At 49.7% G+C, this 14,067-nt stretch overlaps 3 non-coding genes and 2 pseudogenes across 3 annotated transcripts; 3 read left to right on the plus strand and 2 right to left on the minus strand.

Annotated features, from left to right (window-relative positions):
- Positions 1 to 1,097: 1,097 nt before the first annotated feature.
- LOC148841984 (U1 spliceosomal RNA) lies at positions 1,098 to 1,233 on the plus strand (annotated as a pseudogene).
- Positions 1,234 to 1,960: 727 nt separating this feature from the next.
- LOC148841985 (5S ribosomal RNA) lies at positions 1,961 to 2,079 on the minus strand. The gene has a single exon (XR_016093693.1). It is a non-coding gene; the product is annotated as a 5S ribosomal RNA (ribosomal RNA).
- A 7,019-nt stretch (positions 2,080 to 9,098) lies between these two features.
- Positions 9,099 to 9,233, plus strand: LOC148841986 (U1 spliceosomal RNA; annotated as a pseudogene).
- Positions 9,234 to 9,960: 727 nt separating this feature from the next.
- LOC148841987 (5S ribosomal RNA) lies at positions 9,961 to 10,079 on the minus strand. Its single transcript, XR_016093694.1, has one exon. It is a non-coding gene; the product is annotated as a 5S ribosomal RNA (ribosomal RNA).
- Positions 10,080 to 13,704: 3,625 nt separating this feature from the next.
- On the plus strand, positions 13,705 to 13,823 carry LOC148841988 (5S ribosomal RNA). Its single transcript, XR_016093695.1, has one exon. It is a non-coding gene; the product is annotated as a 5S ribosomal RNA (ribosomal RNA).
- Positions 13,824 to 14,067: the final 244 nt, after the last annotated feature.

The following is a 14,067-nucleotide window of genomic DNA, read 5'->3' on the forward strand; positions in this document are numbered from 1 at the left end:
TAATGTACAGGCCGCTACCCTCAGGGGGGAAGTCTGTCCCAGATATTGCTACGAAGCTGCTGTGCATTTTCCTGGCCTCTGTGCTGAGAGGCTTTGCAACAGCACCTGCAGCGCGTACCTGGACTTATTTTTCCAGGCTCTGGATAGGTAGGGAGGTGTTCAGAGTGTGGGGTGTCAGACCCAAGCTGGATGTCCCACTCTCTGACACATGCCCTGCAATTTATGGGACAGTTAAAAGTTTTCTAAGATCTCACCCAATTGGCCATATTCCCCTCCGAGATGTCAGCGTCCAAAAACTGGAAGATTTCGTTGCACCCCAGAACAATAGGCAGACCCCTGTGGGCATTTTAACATCAGCCCAAACAAGGAAGGTGTGGAAACACACATCCTCTAAGTTTCTGTGCAACATTCACAGAGATTTAGCCTGGAGTGTCGTCCACCAGTGCTTACCGGTACGAACTTTCTTGTACCGTAGGGGCCTCACCCCCAGCCCTCGCTGCGTTAGGGTGGGCTGCGGCGAGGAGGAGACTGTGACCCATCTCCTGTGGTCCTGCTTTTTTGCTAAGGCCTTCTGGGCACAGTTTGAAAATTGGTTGCAAGCTCTCTCGCCCCAATTTACCCTGACCGCTGCTTTCGTCATATACGGCATCTCTCCTGTCAAACTTCCTCCTGACGTGTTTGACAGGATCTGGGCCGTGGTGAACAGTGGGAAAGACGCCCTGTGGAGAGTGAGGAACATGGGGCTGTTCAAAGGCATCGAGGTCCCAGTCAAGGCAGCAAGTAGCCTGGCCCTGTTCATCACCCGAGAGAACTATTACCTCAGAGATCTGTGGAGAGAAGGGAGGGAGGAAGCAGAAAATCTGTGGGAAATAGAGAGCATAGGTCAATATCTCAAGAAACTGTGAAAAACATTATCATGTTTAAGTAAAGAATGTGATTTGCACCAGAAAAAAAGAAATTGTTGCTATGTAACTGGTACCGTGTCAAAATGTAATGAGATGTGATCATATATACTGTTTTAAGTATGTATATTAATGTAAAGCGTTCTAAATTGTGATGTCCTGTACTTTTTTGTGAAAAGAAAATAAAGTTCTTAAAAATTGAAATTGGTTGACCCAGGGCGAGGCTCGGCCATTGCACTCCGGCTGTGCTGACCCCTGCGAATTCCCCAAATGTGGGAATCTCGACTGCATAATTTCTGGTAGTGGGGGACTGCGTTCGCGCTCTCCCCTGGTGTGCTTGGTCCAATAACAGATGCGGCAGTGCAGGCGGCTTTGCTGTGTGCTGGGGAGCTGTGCTGGGCTTCCGCGCTCGGCAGCCCCCCCCCCCCGTGAGCAGCACAACATGCTGGTGAAACCGCTTCATAGAGGGGGGTTATTAGAAAGACGCCCTGGGGTTATTCACGAGCACCGGCAGACGACATGGTACTCGTTTTAGTGCCCGTTACAGACATACGCTATGCTTTCTTGTTCTTAACTCGGTTTTTCCCTTTTTTTCTGCTCACTCTGAATCCATCCCTGCTCATTTTGTTGGAGAATCTGTGCTCAATGAATGAAATGGGTTATAAATGAATATATGTATATTTCTACGAAAAACGAGTTGTTTATTGACTGACCTTCAATTGCAGATTTAGAGGCAGCTTCGATATTCGTTTTACAAACGTGTTTTTTTCCTAATACGAATCACACGCATGCCATTAAAAGAGCCATCTTTAGAGATCAGGATATCGATCATTTTTCTTGAGCATCTGAAGGGATGTGAGGGAGCTTCTCTTTCTGAACTGGCATGCCTAGAAAGTGGACGACCGTCGCGATACCGTTTGCCAGTCAGCGTTGCCGAAGGAAACAAAAGTGGGAAGATTGAAATGTTTGGTATTTTCGGGAAATAAATGTCCATACTCGAGTTCTTCCTCCCAAAGCCTACGGCACCAACGGCGACCCCCGCTGGCCGAGAGAGCAAAAGCTTACAGCACCTGGTATTCCCAGGCGGTCTCCCATCCAAGTACTAACCAGGCCCGACCCTGCTTAGCTTCCGAGATCAGACGAGATCGGGCGTGTTCAGGGTGGTGTGGCCGTAAGCGCAAGCCGGGGCGCCGGACTCGCTACTTGAAGCTGTGTGGCGGGGGCGCCGTGCCCCCTGGGCGGGACTGAGGGATCGTTCATGTGCGATTCTTTGGAAAGGAGCCGCTTTCGAACTCAGTGCGTGCCTGGATGTTGGCGAATGTGCTCCCTTCAGTTGGCTTGCCCTGCTCTTGTCCCGCACTGGAGCAGGACAAACAAACTGCACGGAGGAGCACAAGGCAAGTGTTCACAAGACAGAAACCTCCAGTGCACAGCACTCTGAAAACATTTCTGGGCTGTCGCGTTTTATTTCGGCACATAAAGCGCACCGGCCCTACACGTCGGCCAGACGCGCGGCGCCTCCGCCCTCTTGTGGCCTTGCGGCGTCAGAGCAAGAGGCTCCTTCTCGCTGCCTTTCCGCTGTCCCGGCGGCCGGCGAGGAGGAAGCGCCGGGACGCTGTGCTGCAGAGCCCCGAGAGGGAACCTGGAGCGCACACTTTGTGGGGGGCGGGGGGCCGCGTTCGCGCCCTGCCCCGGTCTCTTGCGCGAGCACTAAATCTCACGGCGCCAGCCAGCGGCCAGGAGACAAGTACAATATCACGGGACAGGGGGCCTCATCATTGATTGTTACAGGTGAGACGGGGATTAGGAGGAGAGCCCGACTGATGGGTAACACCCCCGTGACTCTTTCTTGAGAGACGCCCTGGGATTTGGAATGGCCAAGGAGGGTCAGGACACCTCGGTTTTACGCCTCCCCCGAAGGACGGCGCCTGTTTGTGCAGCAGAGTGTCGCCATGAGGATGCTGGGGCATAAGAGAGCCACACAGCCCGCAGGGTGAGCGCTCCCTACTGGTCCCAGTCACCCCTCTCGCAGGAGCAGCAGCAGCAACCTGAGCTTTCCCGGGGGGAATCTCCCATCCGGGTGCCGGCCGGGCTCACACCTGCTGGGCTGCCGTGGGTGAGCCCAGTCGAGAGTCGCAGGGTGAGACCTAGTCACCGGGGATTACTCGGCTCTCAGCACTTGAAAAGACCGACGGAGGACTCGTTCCCGCCGGAGCTGAATGTGCCTGCGAGTGTCGTGTCGTCTTCTTCCCCCGCCCCGCTGTGCTTGCTGTATTGTCTTTGAAGCCGGCCCCCGAGACGAGGCGGGCTGTTCCTGTGCCCCAATTAACACTTTACAGGTGCCATTCCCCGGCATTGTGGCCATTGTCGGAGGTCACACGCGATAAGATGAGGTGGAGGAGAGCGGGGCGTGCCCAGCGCCAGACATTGAAGGAAGGGGGCTGTGCGAGGTGAGGTGAGGCGCGACACGCCGGAGCCCCGACGCTGCTAATGCGGAGCACTTGTTGAACTGGCATTGAAAGGACGTGTGCGCACGGAGCGAGCCTTCCCTGCGGCGGAGCGTGGAAACTTTCTCCCCCCGCTGCAGGAGCTGTGTGCGGTGCGGTGCAGCGGTGCCGAGGGAAAAGCACGGAAGGCAGCAGGCTCTGGAGAGCAGGTAAGAGACGGAGCCTTGGGGGCAGGCGAGCAGGCGCGTTTTTCGGAAATTGCTGAAGAGGCTCCGGTGTTTGTTCGGTGTGTGGCAGGCGCACGTCGCGAGCTTGCGTAGCGATCTGCCGGTCTGGTGATATGTAAATGAGGCCGAATTGCATCCCGGGACATGCTGCGATGGCGAAATGGCGACTGCAGATGTGTAGGAAACGGCGCGCTCGTTTTCTCGTTTTGCCCACACTTTTGAGTGTTGGTGTGGCGTGTGAGTGTGCGAAAGAGTGGGCCCAGCAGGAGGCGGTGGCGTGCAGGGCGAGGAGCTGGCCTAGGCTGCGAGTGCTGTGCTGTGGGTGCGGGCCGCTTGCAGGGGCCTGTACAACTCATACTTACCTGGCAGGGGAGATACCTTGATCAGCTTGTAGATGGAGTTGTTGGATTGTTTTTTTTGTTTTGTGGAAGCAGTGTTTGTTTTGCAGTTTACGAAATGGCAACTTTTGGATCCCGCAAGAATGCTGTGCGTTTTGAGCTTTTGGATGACCTCTTCATGGATCGTATGCAGTTCAGCAGAAAAGTGTTGCAGAAGGAACTTGGCTTTGAACCTCGGCACTTGGATTTCATCTTCGCTCTCCCAGGTCAGAAAGCATTTGAGGTTGTATTTGCTACCTATCCTCTGTTTGAACAATGTGTGGATGTGTTTGAGGCAAAAAGAGGGAAAGTTCCTGCTCTTGAGAAGATCAACTTGCAGCCTTTGATACAGAGAGAGAGGAAAACCGTGCATGTTGTTGTGTTCTCGGAACTGTCAAAGACGGAGGACATTCACACCTGGCTTAACCAGTACTGCACCGTCCACCATGGAACTGAGGTTAGAGATGTTGACGGTATAAAAACAGGAGCAAGGAAATTCGAGGTTCGCTTGCTACCGGACAATGTAAATGGAGGCTTAAGGCACCTGCCCTCTACAATCCGGCTGGGCGCCTGCAATGGCTATGTTTTTTATGTGGGACAACCAAAGGTGTGTCGGCGCTGTGGTGCTGTGGGACACCTGGCATCGTCCTGCACTGTGAAATGCTGCAAGACCTGTGGCAAACAGGGACATTTAGCCTCTGACTGTTCAATGCTGCCAAAGTGCAATTTATGTGGCTCGGAAGGACACGTTTTTAAGAACTGCCCTCACGCCTACGCCAATAAACTCAAAATGAGAAAGGATGAGGCAGTGCTTGTTTCAGCCAAACCGGCCCGAAAAGCCAAAGCAAACAACAAGTCAAACAAAGAACCCTTGTTGGACAAAGACTCTCAGCCTCCAGCCAGGATCAGTCCTGCTGTGGCTCCGGGGCCGGTGGAAGAAAGATCCACTACGCCCCCACAACCACAGACTGCACCAGACAAGCACGAGGGTTTGAAAACCCCCGAGAACAGCGAGGACCCCTCCCCCACTCCTGCTCCTCAGAACGAGGGCCAGTGTGGGGCCCCCCGGTGGAGCGGGTCCAGCGAGGATACCCAGGATTCAGCGGAGCTGCTTTTCCCAGACTCTGCAAGTGCTACAGATGCCCTCCTCTCCTCCATCCAGTCCATCACGGAGGATCTGCAGCAGCTGGTGGGTGAGGGGGAAGAGGAGACTGGTGCATCGGCTGCACCCCTTTCCCCTCAGTGCTCCCAGGAGCTGGACGTGAGGAAAAGGAAAAATGACTCTGTTTTCTCCCCGAGCGAGGAGGAAGGAGAGCATGGCGATGGGGACAGCTGGAACCCCTCCACCCCTCCCTCTAGCCCCTTCCTTGAAATGGACTCTGTGAACGCTTTTACTGCTGCCACCCTGATGAAGGCTCATTCAGAGGATGGCTGGCAGGAAATTGGTAAGAAGAAAAAGAAAAAGAAGAAGGTAACAGGTGAGACAGAAGAGAAATGTGTTTTGTAAAGACTGGTTCCACTTTCTTATGTAATATGGCTCTAAACATAATTTCTCTTAACACCAGAGGTATCAATGACAGAGTTAAATGTCAGTCTGTCTTTGATTACCTCCAGCAGAGAGAGGGAGATGTGTTGATGTTGCAGGAGTGTGCTTTAGCCTATCAAGAGAGGTATAAAAGCTTTGAAGATAGGTGGGATAAAGGGCCTTCTGTTTGGTCAGGGGACAATAACAACAGAGCCTCTGGCGTGGCCATTCTTTTCAAAGGATGGGCTTTCAAATTGAAAAGTATTCAGAGGGTCATAGATGGCAGGTTGCTGTGTGTGGATGTGGAATGGGGGACCGTTAACCTGCGGCTAATCAATGTGTATTGTCCTACTGACGTGGGAGGAAGGGTGGAGCTACTCAAGGCACTCTCTCCCCTATTGTTATGTAGCACAGACGTGATAGTGGGAGGGGATTTTAATTGTATCTTAGAGCACACAGACAGGCAGTCTAGCTCTTCGATAAAATTGGATTCCAGCTCACTGGCCCTGCAAAACTTAGTTCAAGACTTTAAACTCTCAGACACATATAGATGTATATATCCCACAACAGCAGGATATACATGGTCAGGGAGGAATAGCAGCTCCAGAATTGACTATTGCTTTGTCTCAGCGAGAGTGAAAGTTGTTGGGGTCACTCTTCAGCCTGTCTTCTTCTCAGATCATCAGGCTTTAGGGTGTAGAGTGGAACTCCAGGGCGGGACTGTCTTTGGCCCAGGCCTCTGGAAACTCAACACAAAGCTGCTAGAGAACGAGGGGGTAGTATCCCGCTACAAGGAGAAACTATCACAGTGGCTGTCCTTGCAGTGTTTGTACGGGTCAGTAGGAGAGTGGTGGGAGGAGGTGAAGGTGAGGACAAAGGCCTTTTTCATGGCTGAGGGAAGGAAGGCTGCTGCCAGACGGAGAGGAGTGCTAGCCAGGAAACAGAGGCAGCTGCAGCGTCTCTACACGATGCTGCACAGTGGCTTCGATGTGCTCGAGGATATCACCCTTTTAAAAAAGGACATCCGGAGCATAGCCGAAGAAAGTAGTCGAGGAGTGCTGTTAAGAAGCAGAGTGCAGTTCTTGGAAGAAAATGAGAAGTGTACTCGCTTCTTTTTCAGGAAAGTGGTAGGCTCCAAGTCTGTCATGGAAAGTGTAGTTGATGAGGAGGGACGAGAGAGAACAGAGCCGAGTGCTATCCTCTCCTGCACCGAGGCCTTCTACTCAAGACTGTACAGCTCTACAGAGGTAAAGGATGAAGAAATTCATTTTTTCACCTCAAAGCTAGAAAACGTTTTGAGTGAAGAAGATAGGGAAGTACTTGAGAGGGATTTGACAGTAGAAGAGCTGAGACAGGCTATGGAGAGCTTACAGAAGGGGAAAACTCCGGGTGCTGACGGGCTCCCTAAAGAATTTTATTGCACCTTTTGGGATCTGCTTCAGGATCCGCTACTGCTCCTTTTCGAGGAAAGCTATAAGACAGAATTGCTGCCTGACTCCTTAAGAGAAGGCACTATCTCTCTCTTGTTTAAGAAAGGAGCAAAGAATGACATAAAGAACTGGAGACCCCTCAGCCTGTTAGGCGTGGACACTAAGATCCTGTCCAAAGCCCTTTTCCTGCGCCTACAAAATGTAGTGGCCTCACTGGTAAGGAAAGAACAGACTTGTGGGATAGCAGGACGCCTGATGAGCGACAACCTGGCCTTGTTGAGGGATGTCTGTCTGTACTCGGAGGATCGCTCCCTCCCTCTGTGCATTTTAGGTGTAGACCTAGAAAAGGCCTTTGACCGCCTAAACCGGCAGTACTTAACATCGGTACTTGAGCACATGAAGTTTGGCCCCATCATGAGAAAGTGGATTAACCTGCTGTACACAGGTAGCAACAGCAGAGTAATGGTTAATGGCAATAGATCACGCCCCTTTGAAGTCTGTTCAGGGGTGAGGCAGGGCTGCCCATTATCCCCCTTGTTATTCGTTTTGGCTATGGAGCCCTTAGCCTGTGCCTTGCGCCAGGATCAGGCCATTAATGGGATACCAGTGCCTGGAAGTGGGGGAGGAGAGGTAAAGACATCTCTATACATGGATGACGTCACCCTGCTCCTCTCTGACAATGCCTCAATTAGCAGAGCTCTGCAGTGCTGTGATCGTTTCTCTTTGGCTTCCTCTGCAAAAATTAACAAATCTAAGAGTGAGATTTTTTATCAGAACTGGAGGGAGCCAAAAGAAGGACATGATCTCAGGCTGCAAGAGAAGAGAATTAAGGTCCTGGGGGTGTATTTTGGAGAAGAGATGGGAACAGTAAATTGGCAGAACAAATTGCCAATCTTAAACAAAAAACTGATGCAATGGAAGGACCGAGACCTCACCATGACAGGGAAGGTGCTGGTCATCAAAGCTGAGCTCTTGCCTGTCTTGAATTTTCTGGCTTCTACCTTCCCAATCCCACACCGTGTTGCGGCGGTGCTGAGGAGATTGATGTTTCAATTTCTATGGGGTGGGAAGCAGGAAAGACTCAGAAGGGAAATAATGTACAGGCCGCTACCCTCAGGGGGGAAGTCTGTCCCAGATATTGCTACGAAGCTGCTGTGCATTTTCCTGGCCTCTGTGCTGAGAGGCTTTGCAACAGCACCTGCAGCGCGTACCTGGACTTATTTTTCCAGGCTCTGGATAGGTAGGGAGGTGTTCAAAGTGTGGGGTGTCAGACCCAAGCTGGATGTCCCACTCTCTGACACATGCCCTGCAATTTATGGGACAGTTAAAAGTTTTCTAAGATCTCACCCAATTGGCCATATTCCCCTCCGAGATGTCAGCGTCCAAAAACTGGAAGATTTCGTTGCACCCCAGAACAATAGGCAGACCCCTGTGGGCATTTTAACACCAGCCCAAACAAGGAAGGTGTGGAAACACACATCCTCTAAGTTTCTGTGCAACATTCACAGAGATTTAGCCTGGAGTGTCGTCCACCAGTGCTTACCGGTACGAACTTTCTTGTACCGTAGGGGCCTCACCCCCAGCCCTCGCTGCGTTAGGGTGGGCTGCGGCGAGGAGGAGACTGTGACCCATCTCCTGTGGTCCTGCTTTTTTGCTAAGGCCTTCTGGGCACAGTTTGAAGATTGGTTGCAAGCTCTCTCGCCCCAATTTACCCTGACCGCTGCTTTCGTCATATACGGCATCTCTCCTGTCAAACTTCCTCCTGACGTGTTTGACAGGATCTGGGCCGTGGTGAACAGTGGGAAAGACGCCCTGTGGAGAGTGAGGAACATGGGGCTGTTCAAAGGCATCGAGGTCCCAGTCAAGGCAGCAGGTAGCCTGGCCCTGTTCATCACCCGAGAGAACTATTACCTCAGAGATCTGTGGAGAGAAGGGAGGGAGGAAGCAGAAAATCTGTGGGAAATAGAGAGCATAGGTCAATATCTCAAGAAACTGTGAAAAACATTATCATGTTTAAGTAAAGAATGTGATTTGCACCAGAAAAAAAGAAATTGTTGCTATGTAACTGGTACCGTGTCAAAATGTAATGAGATGTGATCATTTATACTGTTTTAAATATGTATATTAATGTAAAGCTTTCTAAATTGTGATGTCCTGTACTTTTTTGTGAAAAGAAAATAAAGTTCTTAAAAATTGAATTGGTTCACCCAGGGCGAGGCTCGGCCATTGCACTCCGGCTGTGCTGACCCCTGCGAATTCCCCAAATGTGGGAATCTCGACTGCATAATTTCTGGTAGTGGGGGACTGCGTTCGCGCTCTCCCCTGGTGTGCCTGGTCCAATAACAGATGCGGCAGTGCAGGCGGCTTTGCTGTGTGCTGGGGAGCTGTGCTGGGCTTCCGCGCTCGGCAGCCCCCCCCCCCCGTGAGCAGCACAACATGCTGGTGAAACCGCTTCATAGAGGGGGGTTATTAGAAAGACGCCCTGGGGTTTTTCACGAGCACCGGCAGACGACATGGTACTCGTTTTAGTGCCCGTTACAGACATACGCTATGCTTTCTTGTTCTTAACTCGGTTTTTCCCTTTTTTTCTGCTCACTCTGAATCCATCCCTGCTCATTTTGTTGGAGAATCTGTGCTCAATGAATGAAATGGGTTATAAATGAATATATGTATATTTCTACGAAAAACGAGTTGTTTATTGACTGACCTTCAATTGCAGATTTAGAGGCAGCTTCGATATTCGTTTTACAAACGTGTTTTTTTCCTAATACGAATCACACGCATGCCATTAAAAGAGCCATCTTTAAAAATCAGGATATTGATCATTTTTCTTGAGCATCTGAAGGGATGTGAGGGAGCTTCTCTTTCTGAACTGGCATGCCTAGAAAGTGGACGACCGTCGCGATACCGTTTGCCAGTCAGCGTTGCCGAAGGAAACAAAAGTGGGAAGATTGAAATGTTTGGTATTTTCGGGAAATAAATGTCCATACTCGAGTTCTTCCTCCCAAAGCCTACGGCACCAACGGTGACCCCCGCTGGCCGAGAGAGCAAAAGCTTACAGCACCTGGTATTCCCAGGCGGTCTCCCATCCAAGTACTAACCAGGCCCGACCCTGCTTAGCTTCCGAGATCAGACGAGATCGGGCGTGTTCAGGGTGGTGTGGCCGTAAGCGAAAGCAGGGGCGCCGGACTCGCTACTTGAAGCTGTGTGGCGGGGGCGCCGTGCCCCCTGGGCGGGACTGAGGGATCGTTCATGTGCGATTCTTTGGAAAGGAGCCGCTTTTGAACTCAGTGCGTGCCTGGATGTTGGCGAATGTGCTCCCTTCACTTGGCTTGCCCTGCTCTTGTCCCGCACTGGAGCAGGACAAACAAACTGCACGGAGGAGCACAAGGCAAGTCTTCACAAGACAGAAACCTCCAGTGCAGAGCACTCTGAAAACATTTCTGGGCTGTCGCGTTTTATTTCGGCACATAAAGCGCACCGGCCCTACACGTCGGCCAGACGCGCGGCGCCTCCGCCCTCTTGTGGCCTTGCGGCGTCAGAGCAAGAGGCTCCTTCTCGCTGCCTTTCCGCTGTCCCGGCGGCCGGCGAGGAGGAAGCGCCGGGACGCTGTGCTGCAGAGCCCCGAGAGGGAACCTGGAGCGCACACTTTGTGGGGGGTGGGGGGCGGGGGGCCGCGTTCGCGCCCTGCCCCGGTCTCTTGCGCGAGCACTAAATCTCACGGCGCCAGCCAGCGGCCAGGAGACAAGTACAATATCGCGGGACAGGGGGCCTCATCATTGATTGTTACAGGTGTGCTTGGTCCAATAACAGATGCAGCAGTGCAGGCGGCTTTGCTGTCTGCTAGGGAGCTGTGCTGGGCTTCCGCGCTCAGTAGCCCCCCTAGGAGCAGAACTTGCTGATGAAGCCTGTTCGTTTCATATCCATATTCATACAATTTATCGACGATGCTTTACCAGGTGTCTGTTCAGACTTTTGTAGGAGCTACAGTATGGTGACTTGGGATTTTTTCTGTCTTAGTTTTCTTCAAGGAGCTGTAATTAATGATCCCTGGACCAAGACTTAAGTTCTTTTTTGCCTCTGCAGGTGAAGGATTCAATGATTGAGCCTCCTGTCTACTGTAGTGTGGTTTACCGTGTAGGTAGTCCGATTGCTTTAGCCTTACTTGCTATGACCGGATAACTGAAACTAGAGCTAGCCTGTAGCCAGTTATCAGGTTAGTTCTACCCAGTTAATTCTTTTAAACCAAGTCAGGTTTAAACACGTTTTTCCATATACAGTGCAGCCTCATGTAGTATGTGACAGGCTCAACCTGTTAGTGATAACTAATCACTCCTTCTCTTTACAACCGCATTAGGAGCATCTTAATTAAAATATTGCTTCACGAGGAAACTGTTAATTTTCATAATCGCGTTGGCCCCCCAATTTTAATTTATTACTGCAATAATTGCAATTTATTTACTCTGAAGAAGATTGTAATATTTGCTCTCTGTCTCTGACAGTAAGAGAGTTGCTTGTTTTAAGTGGTCTGACATTCACATGACATTTACAATACTGTGTTATTAAAAATCTACTGATAATAATTAAATGGGATTTGTGGTATGAAATCCATCTTCATTGTATTATAGGCTGTCACTGTTCTTATGTTCTGAAATTGTGCTTCAAGGAAGTTCTAACTAGCAGAAGGATTTCAAAACCTCTTGAAAAATCTTTATGCTAAATGGGATTATTAAATAGAATGCATTTTGGTAATACTAATTTAGAATGTTCTAAGTTAGTACGGAAGACATCACAAGTGCCACTTGTTGATGATTTTATACCACAATATCCTAACATCTGTTTTTAAGTGCAATGAATATTTTATTAAGATTCACATTGCACCATCTGTCAGTTTCATCACCTGCAACTATATTTGCATAACAGACCACTTTGCATAAACCGCTCTTCTGTGAATTTTTCCTTTTCACCAGCTTTAAAAAAGAAACCCTTTTCTACAAGCTCAGAAACCTCAGCCTGGCACCATGAAGACCCTTTTTCAACTTGTCTTCATACTGGCTCTCTGGATTCAAGGAAATGGTATGATTACAGCTTTTAATTAATATCTGTCAACAGAGTGATCATTTAAACTCATAGGAACAAGTAATAGGTTTATTCCATGCTGAAAAAAAGAAGAGAGAAAACACAACGTTTCGGAGCCTTATTGAGGAAGAACACACACACCTGAAGAAGGCTCCACGGCCGAAACGTTGTGTTCTCTTTCTTCTTTTTTTCAGCATGGAATAAACCTATTACTTGTTCCTTTGCAGCCTACGCACGCTGACGATTTACCCACCATTTAAATTCATAGTTATTTATATATGTTTCCTCATGGCAAATTAGTACAGATTAAATACAGGTAATTATAAGTGACAAATTATGTATTGAAATGCCTTCAGCCCGATGTTTGTGGTTACTTTGTTTTTCAGAATCCAGTGCCCAGATCTCCATAGATCAGTCCCCCGCCTCTGTGTCTGTCCGGACAGGTGACACCATTACAGTGCAATGCAGAGCTTCAGAGTATATCGACGATGATGTGGGGTTTTATTTCTTTAAACCCGGGCAGGCACCAAAACTTATAATGTATGAGCTGTACACTGCCAGTTTCACTGGAACCCATTACAGTGGTAAATGGCAAAAAGATTCAAAGGATTTCACTTTTTTCATAAGCAATGTTGAAGTTCAAGATGCAGGGATGTACTATTGTGGGCAATACAAGCACAGCCCTTCACAGTGATACAGAGCTGTACAAAAACCTTGCATGAATTCACACTGTAGTAAACACAGATGATCCACTACAGTGATTGTATTTGCATTATGGTAAGTGATCTCATAATGCTATTATTATGCTATTATTACTTAATATAATGTCTGGGAAACAAGATAGCTTTAATGTGCTGTTTTAGACCAAATGCTCTGTCATCTTATTTACTAAGCAATAAAAACAGAAGCAAACTCAAGAAACGAAGTTATTGATATAATTTTATATTATGTACGGTGCTCATATAAAAATGCTTATTATTTTTCAGGGTTGTGTTAATGGTTACTTAGCAAAACATGTTCCCATAGTTCTGAACATTTCTAGAGTTGTTGGTCACCGGTGGCTTGAAGAGCCTACGTCTATCTGCCGGATTGAGTCTGTACACTCTAGCTCTTTAAACACCAGCCGTCTAGAGTAATAGCTCTGCTAGCGTTTATATATTATCAGCAGGAACAGCTTGTGTTCTTTGTATTGTGTCTTCACTGTGCTCTAAAAACAGATGATTGGTGGGGAAACAGCGTCCACAGTAGTATTGTATATTACTTTAAATGTATATAACAGTGCGCTCCAGGTTCCCTCTCGCCGGCCGCCGGGACAGCGGAAAGGCAGCGAGAAGGAGCCTCTTGCTCTGACGCCGCAAGGCCACAAGAGGGCGGAGGCGCCGCGCGTCTGGCCGACGTGTAGGGCCGGTGCGCTTTATGTGCCGAAATAAAACGCGACAGCCCAGAAATGTTTTCAGAGTGCTGTGCACTGGAGGTTTCTGTCTTGTGAACACTTGCCTTGTGCTCCTCCGTGCAGTTTGTTTGTCCTGCTCCAGTGCGGGACAAGAGCAGGGCAAGCCAACTGAAGGGAGCACATTCGCCAACATCCAGGCACGCACTGAGTTCGAAAGCGGCTCCTTTCCAAAGAATCGCACATGAACGATCCCTCAGTCCCGCCCAGGGGGCACGGCGCCCCCGCCACACAGCTTCAAGTAGCGAGTCCGGCGCCCCGGCTTTCGCTTACGGCCACACCACCCTGAACACGCCCGATCTCGTCTGATCTCGGAAGCTAAGCAGGGTCGGGCCTGGTTAGTACTTGGATGGGAGACCGCCTGGGAATACCAGGTGCTGTAAGCTTCTGCTCTCTCGGCCAGCAGGGGTCGCCGTTGGTGCCGTAGGCTTTGGGAGGAAGAACTCGAGTATGGACATTTATTTCCCGAAAATACCAAACATTTCAATCTTCCCACTTTTGTTTCCTTCGGCAACGCTGACTGGCAAACGGTATCGCGACGGTCGTCCACTTTCTAGGCATGCCAGTTCAGAAAGAGAAGCTCCCTCACATCCCTTCAGATGCTCAACAAAAATGATCAATATCCTGATC

This window comes from Atractosteus spatula, chromosome 1, assembly GCF_055471065.1.
Source record: "Atractosteus spatula isolate fAtrSpa1 chromosome 1, fAtrSpa1.hap1, whole genome shotgun sequence".
In the NCBI taxonomy this organism is placed as follows: domain Eukaryota; kingdom Metazoa; phylum Chordata; class Actinopteri; order Semionotiformes; family Lepisosteidae; genus Atractosteus; species Atractosteus spatula.